Source organism: Macaca nemestrina, chromosome 2 (genome assembly GCF_043159975.1).
Source record: "Macaca nemestrina isolate mMacNem1 chromosome 2, mMacNem.hap1, whole genome shotgun sequence".
NCBI classification, from domain to species: Eukaryota; Metazoa; Chordata; class Mammalia; order Primates; family Cercopithecidae; genus Macaca; species Macaca nemestrina.
Genome location: NC_092126.1, coordinates 148,107,566 through 148,135,507, shown reverse-complemented (window position 1 = coordinate 148,135,507; position 27,942 = coordinate 148,107,566). Strand labels below are relative to the sequence as shown.

The following is a 27,942-nucleotide window of genomic DNA, read 5'->3' as shown; positions in this document are numbered from 1 at the left end:
GCTCAAGATGCCTACAGATGTGGTCAGTGTGACATGTGCAGGAGGGAGGGGCAGAGCGATGCGATGGGCAGGGAGGGTGCCCCTGGGGACAGTAGCCTGCCTGCTGGCCTTTACTTCTTGGCCTTGCCCTGGTCTCAGCCACAGCTTCCATGGCTTTACGCATGGTCTCTTCATTACCCAGGAACTGCAGGCGCTTGATGGGCTTCAAGTTCTTGTCCAATTCATAGACAATGGAAATACCAGTGGGCAGGTTCAGCTCCATGATAGCCTCTTCAGAGAGGCCCTCCAGATGCTTGACAATGCCCTGGGGGCTGTTGGCATGGGCTGCAATTGGTACCTGTTTCCCCTCCTTGATTTGGGGAACTATTTCTTCATTCCAAAAGCGCAGAGCCTTGGCAATAGTGTCCTTCAGACTTTCACAGGAGGGTAGCTGATCTTCAGTGAGGTCTGCAAACCTGTGATTCTTACTGATGTTGTAGAAAGGATGGTTGGGCTCCATCAGAGGTGGTGGGACATCATAGGAGTGCCTCCAGATCTTCATCTGGGCCTCACCATACTTTGCAGCAGTTCCTGCTTTATTGAGATCGGTCAGACACCCATAGTGCCGCTCATTGAGGCACCAATTCTCACTACTGGCAGCCACGTCTGATCAATGACATCTAGCACTGTCCAGAGGGTCTGGATCACTCTCTTCTGCACTGAGGTGAAGCAGATGTCAAACTCAGCCGGCTTCTCACAGCGCCTGCCTGTTGCACTTCACCTCCTCATGGCCCGCTGGGCTCAGGTCGGTGTTGTACCAGCCGCTGAAGTGGTTTTCCAGATTCCATACACTCTCGTGTGCTGGATCAGCACCAATTTGTAGGCAGCCTTGGCAGCAGGCTGGGGATGCGACACTGATGGGGGTTTGCGGATTCTGGAGGCACATTTGTCTTTTTAAATGTTTGATTACTTTTAGTCTTTCTCCCTTTTCTTTCTACTCTTCTTTTCACTCTTTGTCCCTTTCTTCTTTTATCTCTTCCTTAGTCATTGCATATTCTCTGCTACCCTTACTGTGGTGTGCAAGGGACCCTCATAGATGTCATTTCACCTACCAGAGAATGTGCAGAGAAAAGGTTTTGGAGCTTTGTCTTGGATGAAATGTAACCATTTGTGATTCATAGCTGACTTAGTACTGCACATAAAATTCTACTGTTGCGGTGAACCCAATTTTGGTGCTACCGAATAATGAGGAGCTTAGATGATTGAAAATGGCAAGCTCATTAGGTTGTAGCCTAACAAATGCCTGGTGGTACATGTGTGTGAGTGTGTGGGTGTTTCTAGTGCCTGTTGGTGAGTAACCATGCTACTCTTGGCAGTAGAAATGTGAGCAAAATCAAGTAGTACTGATTTAGCCAATTTTCTCTTCTCTTCCTCCATAAGGGAATGGAAATGTACTACTCAGTAGATCAGTTCTTTCTCAGGCTGGTAACATTACAGAATCCCTGCTGAAATGCAAGCTGGGCTGGTGGAAATCAGATTTCCACATCCTTTTATAAGCTTTGTTTGTCAAGGTAAATCCCATACATTTTAAAAGCGTGACTTCCTAGGGCTGGATGGGAAAATAAGAAGCTTTGAACCTATCACCAGAATCAATTGTACAGATGTCTTCATTTCCTTGGATAGTAACTCTCATAGGAAGATCTGTCTCCTCTTTTCTGCTAGTCTTTCATGTTCTAATCAAGAGTATGAATCTGCAGGTCAGTGGCTGAGTAGCTTGGGCTGAGCACAGAATAGTGTTTTTGTAGTTCTCACCAGCCTTGTTTATGCTTAGATTAGGCTCATTGGTAGCTCAGACCTCGTAGTCCTGCTGATATTTAGCAGAGTCCTGCATATATTCTTCTGTAATGTAAGACTAATGTTTCAAAAACTGAGAGTTGGCCCTGTCTCTACAAATTAAAAAAATTATTACTTAAAAAATTATACTTAGATGTATGCCTGCTCACCAGCCAGGCATGGTGGTGCATGCCTGTGGTCCCAGCAACTTTGGAGGCTAAATCTGAAAAATTGAGGCTGCAGTGAGCCGTGATCATGCCACTGCACTCCTGCCTGGGCAGCAGAGCAATACCCTGTCTCAAAAACCAAGAAACAAGAAAAGCAACAGAGTTGGGAGGAGAGTGAGTCTTTGAGCCTCCCTGTCATCTTTCCTCAAAATGCTTTTAGTTGGCTGGGCACAGTGGCTCATGCCTATAATCCCAGCACTTTGGGAGGCCAAGGCAGGCAGATCACCTGAGGTAAGGAGTTCGAGACTAGCCTGGCCGACATGGTGAAACCCTGCTTCTACTAAAAATACAAAAATTAGCCGGGTGTGGTGGCAGGCGCCTGTAATCCCAGCTACTTGGGAGGCTGAGGCAGGAGAATCGCTTGAACCCAGGAGGCGGAGGTTGCAGTAAACTGAGATTGCGCCACTACACTCCAGCCTAGGGTAGAAGAGCAAGACTTCGTCTCAAAAAAAAAAAAAAAAAAAAAAAAGAAAAAAAGAAAAAAATTGCTTTTAGTTGCTCTATTCTTATTCCTCCCTTCAAGCATCTGATCATCTTATAGTCAGTAACTTACCAGCTCTCCTTATGAGTTAGCCAATGTAGGAAATCTAGGAAGCAAACCTAGGCTTGGGGTGGGGAGATTTGGAGGCATCTAGACCATCAGTTCTTGAACATGCTCATTTAATTGGGTCAAAAGACCCCCAAGATATACCTACCCGAAATTCACTTCTGGTGGGGGAATAATTTGGTGAAATAAAAAATGAAAGAGGAACAAAATAACAACCCAAAGTGGCAACATCATAGCATGTTTAATGAACAAAATGATTAAAAATAGAAAAACAAGCCCGGCATGCTGGCAAGTGCCTATAGTCCAAGTACTTGGGAGGCTGAGATGGAGGATCACTTGAGCCCAGTAGTTCAAGGGTGCAGTGAGCTATGATTTCACCACTGCACTCCAGCCTGGGTGACAGAGCAAGACCCAATCTCTGAAAAATATAAAAATTAAAAAAATTTAAAAATAGGAAAACATTACATTTTAACATACTAAAAAAAAAAAAAAATGCTTGAATATCGTGGGAATTCCAGCAACCTGTGTTTTCACATGTGCAGCAAGAAATTTGCCTCGTTGCCAAACTTTCTGTGAAGAGCAAAATTTTCAATATTTGGCACTACTGTGCTTTTTTTGTGAATATAAAATTTTAATTACCATTAATAATGAACAAAGGAAGCTATTAAGGACTTAGTCATATGTAAAAACGAAAGTCCTTGGGCTGGCATTTGCTGTAAGAATTAAAGAACTTGGCCGGGCGCGGTGGCTCAAGCCTGTAATCCCAGCACTTTGGGAGGCCGAGACGGGCGGATCACGAGGTCAGGAGATCGAGACCATCCTGGCTAACACGGTGAAACCCCGTCTCTACTAAAAATACAAAAAAAACTAGCTGGGCGAGGTGGTGGGCGCCTGTAGTCCCAGCTACTCGGGAGGCTGAGGCAGGAGAATGGCGTAAAAACCCAGGAGGCGGAGCTTGCAGTGAGCTGAGATCTGGCCACTGCACTCCAGCCTGGGCAACACAGCGAGACTCCATCTCAAAAAAAAAAAAAAAAAGAAAAAAGAATTAAAGAACTTGGATTGTAAAATCTCTTCTTGGTTCATCCAGAAGACTAATGGGCCATACTGTGCTTGGAGGCACTATGGCCTAGATGGCTATGACAGTCTTGTTTCAGGGCCTTCTCTGCTCTTCTGTTCTCTCTCTCTCTCTCTCTTTTTTTTTTTTTTTTGAGATGGAGTCTTGCTCTGTCACCCAGGCTGGAGTGCAGTGGCGCAATCTTGGCTTACTGCAACCTCCATTTCCTGTGTTCAGGATTCTCCTGCCTCAGCCTCCCAAGTAGCTGGGATTACAGGTGCCTGCCACCACACCCGGCTAATTTTTTTGTATTTTTAGTAGAGACAGAGTTTCACCTTGTTGGCCAGGCTGGTTTTAAACTCCTGGACTCAAGTGATCCACCTTCCTCGGCCTCCCAAAGTGCTAGGATTACAAGCATGAGCCACCGCACCTGGCCTCTTTTTTTTTTTTTTTTTTGAGATGGGGTCTTGCTCTGTCACCCAGGATGGAGTGCAGTGGCACGTTTATGACTCATTGTAGCCTTGATTTCCTGGTGGGCTCAAGCAATCCCATCACCTCAGCCTCCAGAGTAGCTGGGACTACTGCCCCTGGCTATTTATTTTTATTTTTGCAGGGACAGGTGTTTCCCTATTTTGTCCAGGCTTGTCTCGAACTCCTGGCCTCAAGCAATCTTCCTGCCTGGGCCTCCTGAATTGCTGGGATTACATGCATGAGCCATCATGCCTGGCCTGCTTTTCTGTTCTTGAACCTGCAACTGTTCTCCAAGTCTTTGAGTCACAATCTGGCTTGTAAATTAAAATGATCATTCTACTGGTAGAAGTATTGGATAAGACCTTTCTGGGAGAGTATTTGGCAACAGGTTTAGAGTCAAGTATGTATCCTCATTGGCTTGGCAATTTCAGTCCTAAATAAAAAATTATGAATGTGCACAAAGATGTATATACAATTTTTTCTTTTTGTTTTTGAGATGGAGTCTCGCTCTGTCACCAGGCTGGAGTGCAGTGGTACGATCTCAGCTCACTGCAACATCTGCCTCCCAGGTTCAAGCGATTCTCCTGCCTCAGCCTCCTGAGTAGCTGGGACTACAGGCACGTGCCACCACACCCGGCTAATCTTTGTATATTTAGTAGAGACAGGGTTTTTCACCATTTTGGCCAGGATGGTCTCGATCTCCTGACCTCGTGATCCACCCGCCTAGGCCTCCTAAAGTGCTGGGATTACAGGCATGAACTACCACACCTGGCCAATTTTTTTTTAATATTAGGAAATATAGAAAGGTAGTAGGGGATTGGTTAAACAAATGATGCTATTTCCATTGGATAAAATCTCCTGTTTTCTTTCTTTCTTTCTTTCCTTCCTTCTTTCTTTCTTTCTTTCTTTCTTTCTTTCTTTCTTTCTTTCTTTCTTTCTTTCTTTCTCTCTCTCTCTCTCTCTTTCTTTCTTTCTTTCTGTCTTTCTTTCTTTCTTTCTTTTTCCTTCCTTCCTTCCTTCTCTTTCTTTCTTTCTTTTCTTTCCCTCCCTCCCTCCTTTCTTTCTCTCTTTCTCTCTCTTTTCTCCCTTCCTTCCTTCCTTCCTTCTTTCTTTTCTTTTCTTTCCTTTCCTTTCCTTTCCTTTTCTTTTCTTTTCTTTCTTTCTTTCTTTTCTCCTTTGTTTTTGTTTTTGAGACAGAGTCTCACTCTGTTACCTAGGCTGGAGTGCAGTGATGTGATCTCAGTTCACTGCAACCTCCGCCTCCTGGGTTCAAGCGATTCTCCTGCCTCAGCCTCCTGAGTAACTGGGGAGTACAGGCACCTGCCATCACGCCTGACTAATTTTTGTATTGTTTTTATTTTTATTTTTATTTTTTTTGAGAAGGAGTCTCACTCTGTTGCCCAAGCTAGAGTCCAGTGGCATAATCTCAGCTCATTGCAACCTCTGCCTCCTGAGTTCAAGTGATTCCCCTGCCTCAGCCTCTTGAGTATCTGGAATTACAGGCACCCGCCACAACACCTGGCTAATATTTGTATTTTTAGTAGAGATGGGTTTTCACCATGTTGACCAGGCTGGTCTTGAACTCCTGACCTCAGGTGATCTGCCCGCCTCGGCCTCCCAAAGTTCTGGGATTATGAGGCGTGAGTCACCGTGCCCAGCCAATTTTCGTATTTTTAGTAGAGATCGGCTTTCACCATGTTGGCCAGGCTGGTCTCCAACTCCTGACCTCAGGTGATCTGCCTGTCTTGGCCTCCCAAAGTGCTGGGATTACAGGTGTGAGCCACCGTGCCAGGCTGTTTTCATTATACAGATGATAATGAGACTTACTGATACAGAAAAATTGTTCCCAAGGCTAATTTTTAATTGTAATTTTTAAAAGTAGGGCAGGTTGTATGTGGTGGTTCATGCCTGTAATCCCAGAACTTTAGGCAGATTAGAAGTTTGAGGCCAGCCTGGGCAATGGGACAAAATTTTTTGTCCCTACAAAAAAATACAAAAAGGAGCTGGGCATGGTACTGTGCACCTGTAGTCTTAGCTCCTCAGGAGGCTGAGGTCAGAGGATGGCTTGAGACTGGGAGGTCAAGGCTGCAGTGAGCCATTATTATGTCTCCACACTCTAGCCTGGGTGGCAGAGAAAGACCCTGTCTCAAAAAATAAAAAAAAGGTAGAGCATTTAAGGGTATGCATAGTATAATCTTTTGTATATAAAGATGTCTGCCTATTCATAGAAAATGGCTAGAAGTATATATAATACAATGCTACTAGTAATTGTCTTTTTGTACTATTAAGAATTTTTCTGAAATGTCTACAATAAACATATATGACTTCTGTAAAAAAGAAAAAAGTATTTACAAATACTTGAAACAGGAAAGATTACTTTGGCAGCATTTATAAGAATGAATGAGAGAGACTGAATGAGAGATTGTTGTAGTGGTTCAGGAAAATGGCAATGTAAGTAAGAACCAAGGTCATGGTGTGGATGGAGAAGGAAAAGCTGACTGAAGACATATTCAGCAGTCCTATGAGAACTGTAAACACATACCACACCTTCAAGTCAGTAATAAAATTGGTCTTCCAAAAGAGCCAGCATGATTTTTCCATATCCTTAAAGTATCTTCAAATATGCGTTTGAAGAAACTCAGGGTTTTGGCTTTCTAGCTTGTTTAGCTACATTAATGGACATACAGTTGAGCAAAAAGGAGAATATGAGAAAAGGATCAGACTGTGGAAGAAGATAAAAAATTCAATTTTGCATGTGTGCAGTTTGAAGGGCTTATGGGAGATGTACTAAGAGCTGAGTAGAGGATGCCGGGGCACAAGGAGTCCACTGAGAAGACTGAAGAGGCGTAGTGTGCCCGAACAGCCCAGAATGGGCTAGTCTGGGTTGAAAGCCTGGCAAGAATGACCAGTTGGACAAGTTTGAGGTTGCTTTCATTTCAGCTTGCTGTGAAACCTGCAAGTAATCAGCACAACAGGCACAGGAAATGAGAATAATAAAAGCGAATGAGTACACTCTGGAGGTTCTTCTGCCTCATCATGGAGTCGTAACCAAAGTTCAAGGGTCAGTGCAGCCTTTCTCAAGTCTGATCTTCAATTCACTGTTTTTCAGGTGGGGAAAGCCCTCAAGAGTCTAAGTTAAGGCACTGAAGGCCACTTTATTCCTTGCTGTGCCATAGGCACATGTTCCTGTGTTTTCTTTTCTTACTGCCTCTTCACCGGCATCAGGGCCTCCTATGGTATATCAAGATGCTCAGAGAGACCAGAGGAAGAAGTCAAAGGAAGAGAGAATATCAGGGAAGAAATTGTCAACAATAGCAGCTGCCAGAGAAGTCAAGAAATATAAGTACTGAAAAGTTCCTGTGACATTTGGCAAGGTACAGGCTATTTGCAGCCATATGTGTAGAGTACCACCAAGCTCAGATTCCCATGAAAGTCATTTTCATTCTCATGAAATAAAATCAAAGTGATTTTTTGCTTTCCTTTTTTTTTTTTTTTTTTGAGATGGAGTCTTGCTTTGTCTCTTAGGCTGGAGTACAATGGCGCAATCTCAGCTCACTGCAATCTCTGCCTCCCAGGTTCAAGCGATTCTTCTGCCTCAGCCTCCTGATTAGCTGGGACTATAGGCATGCGCCACCATGCCCAGGTAATTTTTGTATTTTTAGTAGAGATGGGATTTTGCCGTGTTGGCCAGACTGGTCTCCAACTCCTGACCTCAGGTGATTCACCCGCCTCGGCCTCTTGAAGTGCTGGGATTATAGGTGTGAGCCATCACCCCTGGCCTGATTTTTAGCTTTCCTATTTGACTTTTAATTGAAACTTCAGCAAAAATTACTGTTGTCAGCAAAGTGTTAGTAAAGCCTGTATCTAGATTCTCTAGCAGTTTGGGATAAGATGATTCTATGAGTTGGTGATCTGTAGAGTGTTAGGAGAATGCCGGTAGCACAAATGTCTCTTGGCCTTACCCACTGGTGAAGACAAATGTGACATTTACAGCCATGCTTCAATCCTTGTCTACCAGAAAGCCTAGTCAGTCTAGAAATCAGTGGCCCCGGCCTGGTGCGGTGGCTCACACCTGTAATCTCAACACTTTGGGAGGCCGAGGTGGGTGGATTGCTTGAGGTCAGGAGTTCACGACCAGCCTGGCCAACATGGTGAAACCCCATCTCTATAACGCAAACAAACAAACGTAGCAATCAGTGGCCCAAGTTGTTGACCAAGTTGTCTGCCAGCCTTCTTTGAGTGCTGACCTGCACCCTTCTCAGGTAGGGACCACAGCATAGCCTGTGTTGCTGCTGACCTCTTCTCCCAACACTTTCCCCCCAGAATACCAATCTCCAGTATTCTTCCACAGCTGTAAGCAGCTGGAAAACATTTTCCTTCTCCTGGGTATTTATTTCAGGGGAGGCTCCTATAGCTGAGCTCTTGAGCCCTAGGGACACATTCTCTTCTTCATGCTTTAAGCTCCTCTTTCCCAGAGCAAAGGAGCACTTGAGTGTGGAGGGTAGGGAAGAAAATCCTACTGAATTGGGGGATAATCAGGCAACTGTTCTGGGAACCTTCAGCGTCCACATTGTGCTGCCCTCTCTAGCCCACTGCTATGGACTGAATTGTGTTTCCCTCCCCTCTTCAAATTCATGTGCTGAAGCCCTAACCTGCTATGTGACTCTATCTGGAGAAAGGGTGTTTAGGAAGTAATTAGGGTTATATGAGGTATTAAGGGTGGTGTCCTAATCACACAGGACTCTGGTTTTATAAGAAGAGGAAGATTCCCATTCTCTCTCTCTGTCTCAATCTGCTATGTGAGCACACTTTCTGCAAGCCAGGAAGAAGGCCCTCACCAAAACCCAACCGTACTGGCTCCCTGATCTTGGACTTCTAGCCTCTGGAATTGTGAGAAAATAAATTTCTGTTGCTTAAGCTACTTAGTCTATGGCATTTCGTTATAGCAGCAGGATGCCAGACTCCTTCATTCATGGTGATTTTCTTTTAGTGGACCTATTGTCTCTTCTAATAGTCCAGGCTAGGCTTTTTTTTTAAAGGAACTGCCAGTCCATCATACAGGGTTGTATATCTCAATTGTGGGCAGAGTCCAACATCTCTTCCACAGGGCTCTTGTGCACATCAAGAAATGGGACTGGGTACTCATTGTTTCTAGATCTTCCCAGCAAGTGAAAACACTACTGGATGTTGGTTTTCCCAGAGCATATTATGGACTTCTGGGATGACTCAGGTCTGTCAGGGTCATCTCTGACTCATGGAATCCTCAGTTACCCTTCTGTAGCTGAACAAGAGAAACACATTAAAGGAGGGCATGTGAGTCTCTAGCACAATTATAATTACTGGGGTTTATAAAGCCAGGTGAATGTCAGAGTTAATAATGCTTAGACTTTTCTGGAAGGGATGAGGCAGCTCCATTCTAATAGTCTATTGGACCAGCTTCATTTGGGGCCTTAAACCAAAGTAATACAAATATCTGTATCTTTTTACATCTGTCACTGTTTATTATTTGGTTTTCCATCTGGCCTGCTCTGAAGCAGGAGGGGAAGAGAGCACAGAGGGAAATCATGAGCTCTTTGGAGGAATAGTGCCAGATATTAAATCTATAAACAAAATAGATTGAACTGGAAAGAATGAGTCAAGAGACAAAGGAAGCAGTAAAACCAGTGAATATCACCCTAGAAAATATCACCTGAAAGTGCTGGCAGCATCTTCCTGGTGTATTTGTGATTGTCCCTGTGGTGGATGCCTTTAAATCCGATCAGCACAATTTGGTGCCTGAACTGCTTGTGCTTCACAGCTCTCTGTTGGGGTCCCTTTTCACTATTTCCTCCTGTCTAGCCCTTATATCCATTTCTATAATGCAAGCTGATGACCCATGGTGAGATTTTTCTTTCCTCTGGTGATAAAGATCCTGTTACTCCAGGTTCCTGTTTCAGCAGAGCATGAAGAGAGTTATGCCGATTGATTGAGACCAAGCTGGAGTGAAATAAGGATTTTACTTGAGGGTCCATTAGTCTTCCTGCATCATGCCCCAGAGAGTCCTGAAAACTGGTGGTTATCCAAGTGCCTTGCCTTCTTGGGGTTAGCTTGTTTAGAGGTTGCAAACTGGCAGCCCCTAGGTTATATGTATTTTATTTGGCCCACCCAGGATTTGAAATTAGTTGTCAACATTTAAATATAGGGATATTTCCTGCTTCTCTTTTGAAAACTGGGAGAACACTTAATCTGCATCTGCTTCTGGAAACAATCAGCCGATGCTGACTGGGTCTCTACCCTTTAATGAAGTCATGAGCTCTCCATATCACTTTGCCACAGTCACATATCACATTGCCACTGCTGCACATATTTATGTTGGCCACCATAGGCACTTGATTTTGTGTCCTCTGATCTGTAGGAAAGAAAGGAACTAGTGTTTATTGAGTGCCTTTTTTGAATGAACCACTGTACCTTGTAATTTGCATACATTACTTCATTTGATTTTTTAAAAAACCCAGTAATATTTAAGCTCCCTGCCTTTAGGGACCATGCCTGTTTCTTTTGCCACTGTGAGAGTGCCCAAGACTTGGTATAGTTGTAAGTGGGAGCTGAAAAGTATTTGCTGAATGAATGCGTGCATGAATGCATAAACAAATGAATAAAAGTATTTTTATCATATTTTTGTAGGTGAGAAAACCAAGGCCCAGGACAGTTAAGTAACCTGTTCAGAATCGTATGGCCCATAGGGCTGACAGGATTCAAATATGGGACTGTGCAACTCCAGAGGTCCAGTGTGGAGGAGAAGGGGAAAGACCATGGGTCATTTTAGGGCTAAGTACACAGAAGACTCTTTGTAAGTCCTTGCAGAATTGATTGACAGTGTGCAAACATATTTTCATAAGTACAAGCTTCCAGAATAGTGCATGATTTTTAGCTTATGAAATTTGTCTAAAACCTACTGTGTATGGATACCTTTAGCTTTGGGATTATATAATATTGAGACTCTGCAGGAGAGGGTACGTGCCAATGGTTTGGCATGTAATAAGGAGAGCAGAATATTTCTGTCTCTAGTTGACTTGTGTTCCATAAATGTGGTAACATTCCAAAGTTAATTTTCCTTGTATATCTAAGGAACTCCTTCCAGGGCTTATTTTTGTAAACTCCCTGCTGATGGTGCATGGTTACCACTATAGAGCGCAGAGCTGCGTTCAGGAATGACTATAATTAAAAGTGCTTCTTTGTGGGAACCGGAGGCTGATCGAGGAAGCGTGCCCCTGAAAATGAAGCCACTTGCAAAGAGAAGGGATTGGTCTGGCTGGGGGAAATGGGGAAGAGAGTAAGAATTTAATCTTATGACTTAGTTTCCATCCCAGTGCTGGTGATTTCCAAATTGGTCTATAATTTTGACGTCTTTCACACAAGCCTCATAATTCCAAAAATGACTAGGTATTTCTTACAGACCTCTTTCTACCATGATTCTAAACCCAACATATCAATAACTGAACACATCACATTTTGCCCCTGAATCAGCCTTTCCTTTGGTGGCTATTTAGTCTTTCACCTACCAATCTCCAAACTTTGGAGTTTTCTACTACTGTTTTTTATTTGGAATCTAAATATGCACACACTTTTCCATAAAAATGGATCATCATCTTCCTTTTCTGCCCCATTCCCACCCAAGTGCAAGCCTCTATCCCTTCAGACCTGGATTGCTAAAGTAGCTTCCTAGCGGGGCTCTCAGCTTCTAGGCTCTTTCCGCTTTAATATCCCCGCACACTACTTCCAATTTATCTTACTCAAATCCTGTTTTCATGTCCCTTTCAACATTCCAAATCCATATTATCTTCTAGCAGCTTAGAGTAGCTTTTCCCAAAGTATGTTATGTGAAACTTTAGTTCCATGGTAGATTAATAGGTGTTAAGTAAAAACTGGCATTGTGATCAAATGCCAGAATTGACAAAGTTATAAACCATTTCTTTCCTGCAGGATGATTCATAACTTTGATGTGTTAATATGCCTTAGTATGCAGTATTTTCCAAGACATGAATTTTCACAGAGCCTGTTTTGGTGGAGTATTTAATTGGCCTAGGTCTTCATAAACTACATTTTGTGTCTTAGTCTATTTTGGGTTGCTGTAACCACAAACTGGGTAACTTGTAAACAATTGAAATTTATTTGACTCATGGTTCTTGAGGCTGGAAAGTCCAAGAGCACGGCACTGGCATCTGGTGAGGGCCTTCCTGTTGCATTATCCCATGGCAGAAGGGGGAATGGTAAGCAAGCATGCAAGACACAGTGAGAAAATTGGGCCAAACTTATCCTTTTTATCGGGAACCCAATCCAGTAATAACAGTATTAATGTATTCATGAGGGATTCTTTAATCACCTGTTTATCATCCTACATCTTAATCTCATCATATTAAGACAGCATACCAAGATACAAATGCCTGGTTGAAATGGATCAAATATTCCATCTGCAGGTTAAACAAAAGCAATTGTTATGCTTGTGTACATGGCAGGCCAGAGGCCTAGATTGTCCCCTTTCCACTAAGGAGGTCCTCCAGTCGACGAGGCGTGGGCTGCATGGTAGCTCTTTTCCAGGATTCTACAGCCTGGAATAATAAGTCATGCCAAGCTCTCTCTGCTATATCCCAAAGTCCGGCACCCTGTGGGTCAGCCCCAGAGGGCCGTCCAGCCTCCATCTCCCAACACTAAGTTCACTTCGTGTCTCTCACAACAGGGAGGAAACTTAGCATTCCTTGGAGACCTGAAGGGATGCGATGAGCTTAAGAATTTTCAAAAGCTTATCAATCAGTCAGCCCTTGTTCATCCCTGAGTGGATGTGTGGTATATTGTGGTGGACCTTTACTGGGCACTCTGCTGAATAACTGGAGTGGCACTTGTGTTTTAGTCCATTTGGCTATCCCTTTCACCCTGGCATTTCATCAACCAGAGGGAAAAAAAATAAGACATCGTAAAGCGAGAGAAGCCCCTTAAAGGTCTTTCAACTCTCACATCTATTTAGATGCAATTGGAGCCCTGCAAGGAATACCAGATCAATTTAAACCTTGAAATCAAATAGTTATAGGATTTAAATCTATATTTTGGTGGGTGACAGTTAATAAAAATGTAGATTAGATAAATCACATCTATTACAACCAACAGCAACGAGCTTTTCATGAGTTAAAAGAAAAACTCATGTTGGCCCCAGCCCTGAAGCTACCTGACCTGACAAAACTCTTTACACTCTATGTGTCAGAAAGAGAAAAAAATGGCAGTTGGAGTTTTAACCCAGACTCTAGGGCCCTGGCCAAGGCCAGTGGCCTATCTCTCAAAACAACTAGATGGGGTTCCAAAGGCTGGCCCCCATGTCTAAGGGCCCTAGCAGCAACAGCCCTGTTAGCACAAGAAGCAGATAAACTAACCCTTAGGCAAAACCTGAATATAAAGGCCCCCCATGCTGTGGTAACTTTAATGACTACCAGAAGACATCATTGGTTAACAAATGCTAGACTAAGCAAGTACCAAAGCTTGCTATGTGAAAATCCCCACATATCCATTGAAGTTTGCAATGCCCTAAACCCCACCACCTTGCTCCTGGTATCAGAGAGCCCAGTTGAACATAACTGTGTAGAGGTGTTGGACTCAGTTTATTCTAGCAGGCCCAGCCTCCTAGACCATCCTCAAACATCAGTAGACTTTGAGCGGTATGTGTATGGGAGCAGCTTTGCCAACCCCTGCAAAGTGACTCTGAAGAAGACGACAAGCCCTAGTCACACCCGGAAGCTGACTGGTCCACGCACGGCCGAAGCATGAGGAAACTCATCACGGGACTCATTTTCCTTAAAATTTGGACTTGTACAGTAAGGACTTCAACTGACCTTCCTCAGACTAAGGACTGTTCCCAGTATATACATCAAGTCACTGAAGTAGGACAAAAGATTGCTACAGTCCTATTATTTTATGGTTATTATAAGCGTACCAGGACTCTGAAAGAAACTTGTTTGTGTAATACTATTCTATCCAAGATATGTAGCCCAGTCTCTAAATGTTATGTGTGTGGAAGAACTGTAATAGGAGATCAGTGGCCATAAGAAGCCTGAGAATTAGTGCCTACAGACCCAGTTCCTGATGAATTCCTGGCCCTAAAGAATCACCCTGATCATTTCTAGGTTCTAAAAGTCTCAATTATTGGACAATATTATATTCTGGAACAGTTTAAACATTATCTGTTTAAAAGGAAAGAATTCACTCATTCTGTAGGATGACTTAGTTGGCTAGGGAAAAAACGGTATAATGGTACCACAAAAACAGTTACATGGTGGAGTTCAAACCATACAGATAAAAATCCATTCAGTAAATTTCCAAAGTTGCAGACTGTTTGGGCCCACGCAGAATCCCACCCGGACTGGATGGCCTCCACTGGGCTATACTGGATATGTAGACATAGAGCCTATGCTAAGCTGCCTGACCAGTGGACAGGTAGTTGTGTTATTTGCACTATTAAACCATCTGTCTTCCTACTGGCCATAAAAACAGGTGAACTCCTGGGCTTCCCTGTCTGTGCTTCCCATGAAAATCAAAACGTAGCCATAGGTAATTAAAAAGATGATGAATGGCCTCCTAAAAAATCATACAATATTATAGGCCTGCCACTTAGGTACAAGATGGCTCATGGGGATACTGGACCCCCATTTACATGCTCAACTGAATCACACAGTTGCAAGCTGTTTTAGAAATCATCACTAATAAAACCGGTCAAGCCTTGACTATCCTGGCCCGGCAAGAAACTCAGATAAGAAATGCTATCTATCAAAATAGATTGGCTCTCGACTACTTGCTAGCAGCTGAAAGAGAGGTCTATAATAAATTTAACTTTACTAATTACTGTTTACACATAGATAATCAAAGGCAAGTAGTTAAAGACATAGTTAGAAATATGACAAAACTGGCACATGTGCCTGTACAAGTGTAGCACGGATTCCACCCTGAAGCCATGTTTAGAAGGTGGTTCCCAGCACTAGGAGGATTTAAAACTCTTATAATAGCAGTTATAATAGTAATAGAAACCTGCTTACTGCTCCCTTGTTTGCTACCTGTACTTCTTCAAATGATAAAAAGCCTCATCACTACCTCAGTTCACCAGAATGCGTCAACACAAGTGTACTATATGAATCACTATCAGTCTATTGCACAAAAAGACATAAGTATCGAAAATAAGAGTGAGAACTCCCACTAAATAAAAAAGTGAGAATCTCAAAGGGGGGAAATGAGGGAAGAGAGAGAGAGAGACCCTCTCATATTGTTTTATATTGTTTTATGCTCAGAAAAGGAAAGAGAAGCAAAACTAAAGGCAGGTAGCCCGGTGCCTAGGAACCAGACCCGAAACCAGGCCTGGGACTGCCTGACCTAAGCCTGGTAGTTAAAATTCGACCCCTAACCTAGCAACTGATGTTACCTATAGATTCCAGACATTGTATGGAAAGACATTGTGAGACCTCCCATTCTGTTCTGTTTCACTGTGACCACCAGTGCTTGCAACTGCTGTCATGTACCCCCTGGCTTGCTCAATCGATCACGACCCTCTCACGTGGACCCCTTAGAGTCGTGAGCCCTTAAAAGGGACAGAAGTTGAGCACCTGAAGAGCTCAGATTTTAAGATGCTAGCCTGCCGATGCTCCCAGCTGATTAAAGCCATTCCCTTCACTATCTCGGTGTCTGAGGGGTTTTGTCCGCGGCTTGTCCTGCTACACTAGTACAACACATATCACACTATATTATATTTTTCATGTGTCTCTCTACTGCCTCAGCCCTTGGGTGCTCTAGTTTCAGGAATCATGGATTTCCTGTTTATAGGACCTGGCTGAATAAATGATAATTGAATATAATTGAAATTGAATTACACAGTTGCAAGGTACATTCAATCACATTCTTATTTAAATTTTTTAAAAAAACTTTATTTTGAAATAATTATAGATTCACAGGAAGTTGCAAAAACAAAATAAATCAACATTCACACACACATTCTAGTTTGAGTCTTACGGGAATCATCCTGTGAAGTATTAGTGTTGGTATCATGTTAAATGGTATTAATATTAATATTAAAATATGAGGAAACAGAGGCTCAGTATCCTGGGAATTTCTTTGCAATTGGTGATGCTAAAGGGATGTTTGTGAGGTGATTGCTATTCCTTGCATTTCTTTACAATTTCTGCCATGTTTTCTTCTTGAAGGCAGAGCCCAAGTTTTATCCCAGTATGAGGCATAGCAGGTGGGAGATACTCAGTAATTGTTGATTTGAATTTAATTTTCACTTATATAGGTTAGAAGTTATGTTGAGTACCACTCTAGGGGAATGTTTAAAATTGCTTATGATTAAGTCTACCAAATGTACCCTCATTCTTTTATCACAGATTGGATGCTTACAGAGAGAGAGAAAGAGAGGGAGAGAGAGTGGGAGAAAGAAAGAAAGGGAGAGAGAGAAATCTTTGAGAAAAGAAAGACATGGGAAATTGCTAGGTAACCCAACCCTGTCTGAAGAGAGAATTGTTTCTTTGTGCCACCACTGGAGAAATGCAGGACTGTTATGTGAGGAGCAGTTTTGCTTTTTGTGTATCAGGTAAGGCAGAAAGGAGAGGAGTAGGGTTCAAGACAAGGAGGAATTAGAAGGGGCCAAGTGATTGAAATCAACAAAGGGAACAGACCAAGAAATATGAGAAATCTAGAGGAAGGAAAGGTTGAGAGGGTGTAATGTTGATAGCATTTAAAAGGGAGTAGGGAATGCAAAGTGACCTGCTGTGAAGGAGCCCTAAGATACCATCTGAATTCTTTTTCCTGTGAGATACTTTCTCTTGAAAAGAATTCTCAGCATCCAACCCTAAACACCACTACAGTATTTTTTGGGTGTAGTTGCTTTTAACAAGTCACATAGCTTTATACCAGGGAGTCTGATGGCTTTATCATTGTTTGCATTCTTCCTTTCCAAGGGTAATAACAAGCTTTAAAAAGTAGACTACAATTTCAATTTAATAATTTGATTAATCTTTGATAATATTCTAGTTTTTATAAAACTAAAATATGCTAAGTCATTCTGTCAAGAAGCTAGGGTAATTTTTTCCCCTGCCATCGTGGTTGTGAATGTTGGTAAGGAATTACCTATATGCAAGAAACATCTCTTGGTATAGTGGGTTCCATATCATGTTTTAAGCTAATATGATTTTCTAGTGTGGAGCCACTTGAGTCTGAATAAAAATGACAGCTACGGGAACAAATTGTCGTATTCTCCTTGCAGCAAGTTCCATTTGCTCACGAATCTGTTATTATTGAAGAAGCGTTTAGTTGTAGGTAAATGACCCTTGCCTTCTGTCTTTAATTGAAACTCAGCCTGCCACAGTTAATATGTTTCATGAGTCAGTAAAGCTTGGAAGAAAATCCTAATGTGTTTTTAAAAGCAAAGGAAAAAAATTAATTGGTTTCAGCACACATTTTTCTATGCAAACAGTTCCTTGCTTTTATATAGAAAAAACTCTCTTGACATTCTTTTTTTTGCATAATTTTCTGCACTGTCTCATCAGTATCTGTTCAGTTGCACATAGTTGTGTTTTGAGAAGAAGAAACCTTTGGTCTATTTGGAAGGGAGTATGAGAACTATAATCACTCTCTAACCGTGGAATTTGGGCTTGATCTGTGTACTAGGAGAGGAGATACAAGATAACCTCACTGAAGCTGGGTGCAGTGGCTCATGCCTGCAATCCCAGCACTTTGGAACGCCAAGGCAGGTGGATCACTTGAGGTTAGGAGTTCAAGATCAGCTTGGCCAACATGGTGAAACCCTGTCACTACTAAAAATACAAAAATTAGTTAGGTGTGGTGGTGCACACCTGTAATCCCAGCTACTCGGGAGGCTGAGGCACGAGAATTGTTTGAACCTGGGAGGCGAGTTTGCAGTGAGCCAGGATGGCACCACTGCACTCCAGCCTGTGTGACAGAGTGAGACTCCATCTCAAAATAATAATAGTAATAACCTCAATGAAAAGGCTTGTATCACATTGAATAACTTTAATATTTCTTCATAGCATTGGCCCAGCATAGGCACCTCAATGACTTGAGATCTTCTTTCATTTTGTAAATTCAAGTTGTATCAATTAGCTATTGCTCTATAACAAATAATCCCACAACTTAGTGGCTTAATTAACAACAGTGTATTACTTTTCACTGTATATATATTTTTTTGAGATGGAGTCTTGCTCTGTCACCCAGCTAGAGTGCAGTGGCGCGATGTCAGCTCACTGCAACCTCCGCCGCCTGGGTTCAAGCGATTCTCCTGCCTCAGCCTCCCAAGTAGCTGGGATTACAGGCGCCCACCACTGCACCCGGCTAATTTTTGTATTTTTAGTAGAGACGGGGTTTCACCATCTTGGCCTCAGGTGATCCACCTGCCTCGGCCTCCCAAAGTGCTGGGATTACAGACGTGAGCCACCATGCCTGGCTACTTTTCACTATTTTATGGGGTTTCTGGGTAGTTTTTCTGCTAATTTTGTCTGGGCTCAATTATATAGGTTCATTCATTTGGAAGGTTGTTGGCTAGGGGCTGGGTTCATTTGGTATAACAGGAATGTCTAGGCCTCTCTCCATGTGGTATTTCATTTTGGGCTTGTTCACACCATGGTGGTCTTGGGCAGGGGTTCTGAGAATATGAGAGTGAAATCTGCAAGTCCTCTGCAACTTATGCAATGTCATTTCTGCCATGTTCTGTCAGTCAAAGCAAGTCTGGAGGCCAACTCAGATTTGAGGAATGGGGAATATACCTCTTGAAAGAAGGAGCTCCAAAACCTTGTGGCCAAGTTTTTTTAGTCTACCATATGGCTAGTTATCTAGGAGAGAATTATTAGGATATATGGGGCTGGGGTGGGTGGTCATATCTGGGTTTTGAGTCTCACATAGTTGCCATCTGAGCCAGCCAATTCAGCTGAGTCTAGTATTTATGAGGGTAGCTGGTTCTGTGCATGCATGCATATGTAATTGCGTTCCAAAGTCAGTCCCCATCATATGGTTCCAAGCTTCATCTCTTCATCTTTAAAGTAGGAATAGTAATAGTGCCTCTTACATAAATTGTGAGGATTAAATAAGAGAGAGAATGTGTAGAAAGTGCTTTGCAGTTCCTGGCACATGGTAGGTATTCAAATGAATGATAGCTAATTTTACTTTTAAATTTTCTTATTTTAAATTCTTAGCTATTTGTGTGTGTTTGTTTTATAAGCAATCCACATTCCTTGCAGAACAATTGGAAAATATGTAAAAGCAGAAAGAGAAAAAAAGGCTAATTTCAAGTTACTCAATATCTTATTGCCCAGATTTAGTTACTATCAATCTTTTGGTGAAATCCATTTATAGTTGTTAAAACAAACTAAATATGGTCTGAGAAGTACTCTGTACTTCTATATTTGAGTCCTTTTGGATGAACTGTAACCTAGCTTAATAGTCAGACAAAATTGAAAACCTAACTTAGTAGTATGTGCCTGTAACAATAGCTGAGTGTTGGCCAATCCTAGCAGCCATAATTTAACCACTCATTGACTGCCGAATGTTCAAACTCCATTCAAATAAGGCAAATGCTGAACTATAACCAATCTCACTGTTTCTGGACCTCACTTCTGATTCCTGTACGTCACTTTACCTTTTTTGTCTATAAATTTGTTCTGACCACAAGCCACCCATGGAGTCTCTGTGAGTCCACTGCGATTCTGGGGGCTGCCTGATCCACAAATCATTCATTGCTCAATTAAACTCCTTTAAATTTAATTTGGCTGAAGTTTTTCTTTTATCAGATGATGTCAGAAGTGGGATCGGAAGTGGAGCTTCTAGTGACCCCCAGGAGCGCTGAGTGAACACGCAAGGTACCTGCAGGACCCACTTGTGTCCATTGATCTCTCAGAGTGGCTGGGGATCGTGGGTAGGCTCCCTCTCGGATTTTGGAGCTCCACGGATTTGTGTTTTAAGCTCTCCGAGTTTCTTTGAGCAAATTTCTGATCAAACTGGGTTTGGAGTCACAACAGAAACTGGACTGGGTCCAGGAATGGATTTGATCTGCAAATTAACTGGCTTGGATGCAAGTTAGAGGACGCTCATATCTGACTGGGTTAGAAAGGAACTGGTAGTAAGCAGTAATATTGCAGGGGTTATGAAATTTGGCTTTTGGAAATTCACAGGGATTTTTGTGTTCTACCCCTTTGTTTCATTTTTCTTGCTCACTTAGGTAGGAAAAATCATTGGCTAAGTTAAACAAGAAAACCTGAGTAAAGTCAGTATTTTAGGTAAAAATGGGATCCTTAATTTCTGGAAAACTGAGTTCCTTCTGGCTTATACATTAGGCCTGGGAGGCAGCGAGGTCTTACCAAAATGGCAAAATCTTACTAAAGATAAGTTGCAGTGGAACATCCCGAATGAACAATAATGCATTGAAGTACATTTAAAAATGAGGGCTTTTGGTAAAGTCCCTTTTGGCTAAGAATGGGTTTGGCACTGTGGAATGTCAACTGCTGTTCTCTTTGGAATAATCTGCCTTGCAGTCTTTGCTGATGGCTGTGGGTGACAGGATTAGGCATATACAGGATCGTGGGACATGGGGAGCTTTTTCCTCCCACCCAAAAAAGGGGAAACTTGAGAGCTGATGGGACTGCTGCTAACAAGTGGCCACCTGAACTTTTCAGTGTTGCTGAAATGAATGGGTCTTGCTCTGGCCTCCCTGAGCTCTTCACTTTCCACACTCTGCCACAGGCAATACTTGCTTTTTTCTTCTTTCCTTTCCTATCTTTTCTGTTATTCAGGGTGGCCATCTTAACTAGAGACCATATGTTGAAATTTATAGTCAGAAGTTGGATTAAGGATGAGGGGCCCATCTGAGGGCAAATTTAAGCCTTGCTGGTTTGATACTGGGTGCTAAGCAGAGTGGCTAATGTCTATGTTTTATCACACATATTTTGCTATGGCCAGAACAAAAAAAAGATCATTTTCCTTTATGATGTGGCTTGGCCCCCAGTGCGATGGTACAGCAAGCTGGGTCACTGGGCCCCCTCAGGGAAAGGGAACCCAGAAGCCTGGCATGCTGGCAAAAGGGTAAGAATTTCTTACCAGTCAGATTTTCTGGCTTCTCTCTCTCTGTGCAAATGGTTGAATGAATGGTAAAAATCACTGTTTATCTCCTTTGTAAAGTTTTAATTATGCAAAAAAGAATTATGCAAAAAAGAATTCTGAGGCTAGTCTTAAGCCGATGTATTTTGTGCTGTGAATTTATTTTTCTGCGTCGAGGGGAACCTTAGGATAAAACGTGGGCTTAGGACCCCATAAGCTAGCTGATCAAGATGGCCCAACAAGCTGGTCCGTAACAAACTTTGTTGCAGGTCCCTGAAACAAACAAACAAAAAAACTGGAAACAAACAAACAAAAAACTCCATCTTGTTTTATGTCCTTGGGAGCTTGACCTTGTAAGCATGTGGCAGTACTTTCTCTTGGTCTCTGCCTTCCAGAGAACAGGAATTTTAGGGTTTATGTCATAGTTAGCTCTAAAAATTATCTTGAGTAGTTAAAAGGCTTTGCAAGTTCAAAATTAACTACCCTAGATCCCTTCTGGGATGAACAGTGGAGACTGCCCCATGCTGTGGCTCAGTGACTAAGGTTCTCCCCTTTTACACTGGTGATTAGGGTTTGAGCCCCTGGTTGGGAAGTAAGTTCTTTCTGGTTTAACATCTGCATGACCTTGTCTATTCTCTTCTCTTCCATAGACTATTTTAAATTTTCCTTTCTCTGAGCACCTGGGAGATTACCTTTGGTAAAGTTCAGAAGCCAGAAATACTAGCTGTTTGGCCTGGCTAAAATTGGGTAATAAGAAGTTTTAAAAGGACTTTATTTAAGAGTGCTATGGTTAAAAGTCAGCTTAATTAAAAATGGATATTCAAGCTCTAACAGCCTGGACTCCTTGGGAAAAACAGGAGGCACTAGAGACCCCTATCTTGGCCCTCTTCTTCCAAGGACTGCACCATAAAGCCAATAACCAATTAAGAAACTTAAAATGTGGCAAATGAAAAATCTTACAACTACTGTAGTAATCTTCTCTGTGTGTAATTATATATGTGTTGTGTGTATCTATAAAATAGCTCTAATTAATTGGCTTAAACAAACGTAAGTGCTTAAATCAAGTATTTTGAAAGCAAAATAACTGTAATGCCTTTAGTTCATGTAACTTTAGTAATCTTTGGGAAATAAAAACAGCTTTAAAGATGATCAATAAAATAAAGACATTTTATCTAAATTATGCAGGTCAGATATTAGGTTTTTTAAATGCCTTAAGGTCATAAACTGCTTTGACTTTTGAAAATTGTTCAATTTATTTTGGAGACCTTAAATTTTTTTTTTTTTTGAGATGGAGTCTGGCTCTGTCGCCCAGGCTGGAGTGCAGTGGCACAATCTCTGCTCACTGCAAGCTCCACCTCCCGGGTTCACGCCATTCTCCTGCCTCAGCCTCCCGAGTAGCTGGGATGACAGGTGCCCGCCACCTCGCCCAGTTAATTTTTTGTATTTTTAGTAGAGACGGAGTTTCACCACGTTAGCCAGGACGGTCTTGATCTTCTGACCTCGTGATCCACCCAGCTTGGCCTCCCAAAGTGCTGGGATTACAGGCGTGAGCCACCGTGCCCAGCCCAAAAGGGGGAATTTTTTAAATCAAAATTATAGGAGGCCATTATTTTGCACTGAGCTCTTGCGCTAGGCCCTGACAAACCAAACCAAACTAAAATGGAGTCACTCGTGCTAAATGTGGCATAATCAAACTAAGGCTTTAAGGAAACAGATCCTACAAGAGATCAGGTTTTGTTTTTCTCCTGTAAACAGGATGTTCCAGCATAGGGAGGTACCTTCTACTCAGTCTGTATTCTCTCCTTGAAAAACCCACTGCTCTACTGTTTCCCAGTGGGTTTCAAAACCACATAAATACATTTACATTAGTGATAGTAGTATCAATGACTGAGGTTTTGGTCAATCTCTCAAAATTGAGAAAATGACCAAAAGGGGGGAATTGTTAAAGCAAACTGAATGTGGCCTCAGAAGGACTGACTCTGTACTTCTGTGTTTGAGTCTTTGTGGATGAACTGTAACCTACCTTAATAGACAAAATTGAAAACTTAACTTAGTAGTATGTGCCTGTAACAATAGCTGAGTGTTGGCCAATCCCAGTAGCCATAATTTAACCACTCATTGACTGCCGAATGTTCAAACTCCATTCAAATAAGGCAAATGCTGAACTATAACCAATCTCACTGTTTCTGTACCTCACTTCTGATTCCTGTACGTCACTTTACCTTTTTTGTCTATAAATTTGTTCTGACCATGAGGCACCCCGGAGTCTCTGTGAATCTGCTGTGATTCTGGGTGCTGCCCAATTCGCAAATCGTTCATTGCTCAATTAAACTCTTTTAAATTTAATTCCGCTGAAGTTTTCCTTTTAACATAGTTTAAACCTTTTTTCAGTGCATATGCATGTATGAATAAGTGTGTGTGTGTGTGTGTGTGTTAGATAGACGGAGAGAGACATTTGTATTTGTAGTTAGATACATTATTTATAAAATTTAATAAAGAAGAAAACCAGAACTGGTCATTACTCTTTATTATCTGTACCTTCTCATCCCAGGATTTGTTTAGGGCACAGAGACTGCATTGTTAAGTAGGATCTGATTCGCAGCCTACCATTTTAGTTTTCCCTGGATCCCAGAGATCAAGGCACCAGCTCATTCCTGCTACTGGACCTGAATCTTCCCGAGTGAGTTTAGAAAACTCTAGACCCTTGAGACGTTCTGAGAAAGAAGAGTTCCTTGTCAAATAAATTAGAGAAATGCTGCATATGCCCTGCCAGTCTTTGAGAATCACAGATACCAATTGGTATATTCAAGGCTCTGATATGTCCTGTGGTAAAGAATCTTATTTCACTTTAACACAGTATTTTCCAAATTTAAGTGAAGTCTTCCTTTAATTTTACTTTGAAAAATAATACACAGTAAAATTAGCTTTTTTTGGTGTATAGTTCCGTAAAATTGCACACATACATAGATTCATGTAATGACCACCACAGTCAAGATACAGAATAGTTTCATTCCACCCCAAAACTCCTTGTGCCATCCCTTTATAGTCAGCACCCCCCTCTGTCCACCTCTGGCAACTATGAATGTGTTCTCTATCACAATAGTTTTCTTTTTTTCCAGGAATGTCATATTTTGGACATATAGATGGAATCATATGCTATGTAGCCTTTGTAACTATCTTTTTTCACTCAGGGAATGCCTCCGGGACATACCTGTGTTGTATGTATGAATAGTTAGGCCTTTTTTGTTGCTGAGTCATATTCCATGGTGTGAATATACCAAAATTTACTTATCCTGTTGAAGGATATTTCTAGGCTTTGGTGAGTATGAATAGAGCTGCTAGAAACATTCATGTACAGGTGTTTGTGTGAACTTAAATTTTTACTTCTCTGAGGAATGGGATTGTTGGGCCATATGGTAAGTGTATGTAAACAAACTATTTTTTACTTGTTTTAATCTATTAAGATGGTGGTTCCCAACTTTTATGGTACCAGGGACTGGTTTTGTGGAAGACAATTTTTCCATGGATGGTGGGGGGTGGCGGGGAGATGGTCTCAGGATGAAGCTGTTCCATCCTAGATCATCAGGCATTAGGTTCTCGTAAGGAGCACGCAACCTGCATCCCTTTCATGTGCAGTTCACAATAGGGTTCACAGTCCTGTGATAATCTAATGCCACGCCTGTCCAATAGGAGGTGGAGCTCAGGTGGTAATGCTCCCTTACCCACCACTCTTCTCCTGCTCTGCAGCCCTGTTGCTAATAGGCCACGGGGACCGGTACCAGTTCGCCATCCAGGGTTGGGGACCCCTGTATTAAGATCCCACATCACCAGGATTTCATAGAACATACTATTAACATCCTACAGACCTAGTCTTTCATGGAACCCACTTTGGGAAGGCCTTGTGTGCTGCCACTTAACGCACTTGAAAAGTCCAAATTCACCTCAAATCCATCTCATGTACCCAAAGCTTGCTGAGGTTCGGCCACGACTTCCACCACACTCCCCTTTGTTGAGTGCCTAATGCCAGACATTGGTATCATTATCTCATTTAATTGAACTCACACCACAATCTGTGATTTTACAGCTGAGGAAACTGAGGCCTAGAGAGGCTAAGTGAGTAGCCTAAGTTTCCATAGCTGGTAAGTAGCTAAGATTTGAACCCTGGTATCTTATCTCCAAGATCAGTGCTTCCTCTCCTACCCTATTTACCTGCCTTTTTCTCCCTCTCCTTCTTTAAATATTTATTATTATTTTATTTTTTTTTTAAGTTTTATTTCAGGTTCAGGAGTATGTGTGCAGGTTTGTTACATAGGTGAGCTTGTGTTACAGAGGTTTGTTGTGCAGATTATTTTGTCACCTAGGTACTAAGCCTAGTACCCAATAGTTCTTTTTTCTGATCTTCTCCCTCCTCCCACCCTCCCCACTCTGATAGGCCCCAGTGGGTGTTGTTCCCCTCTATGTGTCCATGTGTTCTTCTCATTTAGCTCCCACTTATAAGTAAGAATGTGCGGTATTGGGTTTTCTGTTCTTGTGTTAGTTTGCTGAGGAAAATGACCGCCAGCTCCATCCATGTTCCTGCAAGACATGATCTCATTCTTTTTCATGGCTGCATAGTATCTTTGAACATTTTTATCTGGGTTTGTGGTTGGTTGTAGACCAGCGCCAACAAATGACAAACCCAATTACTGTCACTTCCCACTTCTATGCTCATGGCAGACATCATTAACTGAATTTCATCTTCTCTTTTTCACTCAGCCCTGATGCAACCTTCTCCAGACAACTATTGGTTGGTCAGAGTTAGCACTTGAGCTAATTACCATTTGCTGTTTTGTCCTTGTATTAGTTATCTATTGCTATATAACAAACCACCTCAAAACACAGTGTCTTAAAAATAGTAAAACTCAGGCCGGGCGCTGTGGCTCACGCCTGTAATCCCAGCACTTTGGGAGGCCGAGACGGGTGGATCACAAGGTCAGGAGATCGAGACCATCTTGGCCAACATGGTGAAACCCCATCTCTACTAATAATACAAAAAATTAGCCGGGCATGGTGGCAGACACCTGTAGTCCCCGCTGCTCGGAAGGCTGAGGCAGGAGAATGGCGTAAACCGGGAGGTGGAGGTTGTAGTGAGCTGAGATCATGCCACTGCACTTCAGCCTGGGCAAAAGCGAGACTCTGTCTCAAAAAAAAAAAAAAAAAAAAGTAAAACTCACTTATGATCACTCATGATTTCTATGGGTCAAGAATTCAGACAGCCGAGCAGAATGACCATCCCTGTTTCACCATGCCTGGGGTCATGTTCACTGGAAGACTTGAAGACTGGGGCTGAAGTCCTCTGAAGGCTTGTCCACTCTCTTGTCTAGTGGCTGATTCTGACTGTTGGCTGAGGGCTAGCGGGGGCTGTTGTCTGAACACCCACGTGTGTTTTCTCCATGTGACTTGGACTTCCTCGTCATATGACACCTTGGTTCTAAAAGCTAGCATCTCAAGAGAGTGAGAGGCAAGTGGAAGTGACAAAGCATTACTTCCACCACATTGTATTTTTTAGAAGTAAGTCACTAAGTCTGGCTCATTTTCAAAGGGCAGTAATTAAATTCTACTTTAAAAAATGTATATATTACGTATGCTCTATATATGTATACACACACACTATATATATATAATGTGAACATATTTTCATTATTCAGAGTAAATTTTTGTGTATAGTGCATTAGCAAGGTCTCTTTCAGAAAGTGACAGATAATCAAAAAGGGAATTTATTGGTTCACTTAATTGGGAAGTTCAAGGTTATCAATTTGTCATGACTGGATCCAGGGCCTCAAGGAGTGTTCTTAGGATACAGTCTCTCGCTCTTGGTCTCTGTATTAGTCTATTCTTGCACTGCTATAAAGAAATACCTGAGACTGTGTAATTTGTAAAGAAAAGAGGTTTAATTGGCTCTTGGTTCTGCAGGCTGTACAGGAAGCATAGCAGCTTCTGCTTCTGAGGAGACTTCAGGAAGCTTCCAATCATGGTGGAAGGCAAAGGGGGAGCGAGTCATCTCACATGGCAGGAGCAGGAGCAAGAGAGAGAGAGGTGGGGGAGGTGCTGCACACTTTTAAACAGCCAGATCTCACAATAACTCACTCCCTATCACAAGAACAGTACCAAGGGGATGGTGTTACACCATTCATGAGAAATCCACCTCCATGATCCAAACACCTCCCACTAGGCCCCACCTCCAACATTGGGTACTGCAGTTTGACATGAGATTTGGTGGGGAACACAGATCCAAACCATATCAGTTTTCCTCTATTTATCCCTACTTCCTTCTCTGTTGGCTTTATTCTTGGGAAAGCTCTACCTGGGAGATGGTCCGGATGGGCATGCCAGCTCCAAGTTTACCTTCTACCAGGTTAGCAAGCCCAGAGGACCACGTCTTCTCTTCTTCCATAGCTCCAGGAAAGCACCAAGATTGGCCTGATTAGCCTGTATGGGGTCACACACTCACCCCTGAGCCAATCCCTGTGACAGGGAATCCAGACCTGGCCAGTTGGCATGAACTAGGTTGGGGGAATTTGTTCCTCAAAAGGATGAAACTGGCTTTGTTCTCAGAAGAAGGCTGCTAGACAAAAACAAAAGATGTCCCCTGTGCACAGTGACACGGTTTTGACTCGGGGCTTTCTCTGCTCCCTGCTCCCCTGAGCCTGTCCTCGCTTCGCACTCCTCGCTCTCACAGTCATGTT

At 42.4% G+C, this 27,942-nt stretch overlaps 1 long non-coding RNA gene and 1 pseudogene across 1 annotated transcript in view; one reads left to right on the top strand and one right to left on the bottom strand.

Annotated features, from left to right (window-relative positions):
• LOC105477654 (uncharacterized) overlaps window positions 1-27,942 on the top strand; it is a 68,134-nt gene that overhangs the window by 13,597 nt on the left and 26,595 nt on the right. The window lies entirely within an intron of this gene.
• On the bottom strand, window positions 111-8,108 carry LOC139360833 (phosphoglycerate mutase 1-like; annotated as a pseudogene).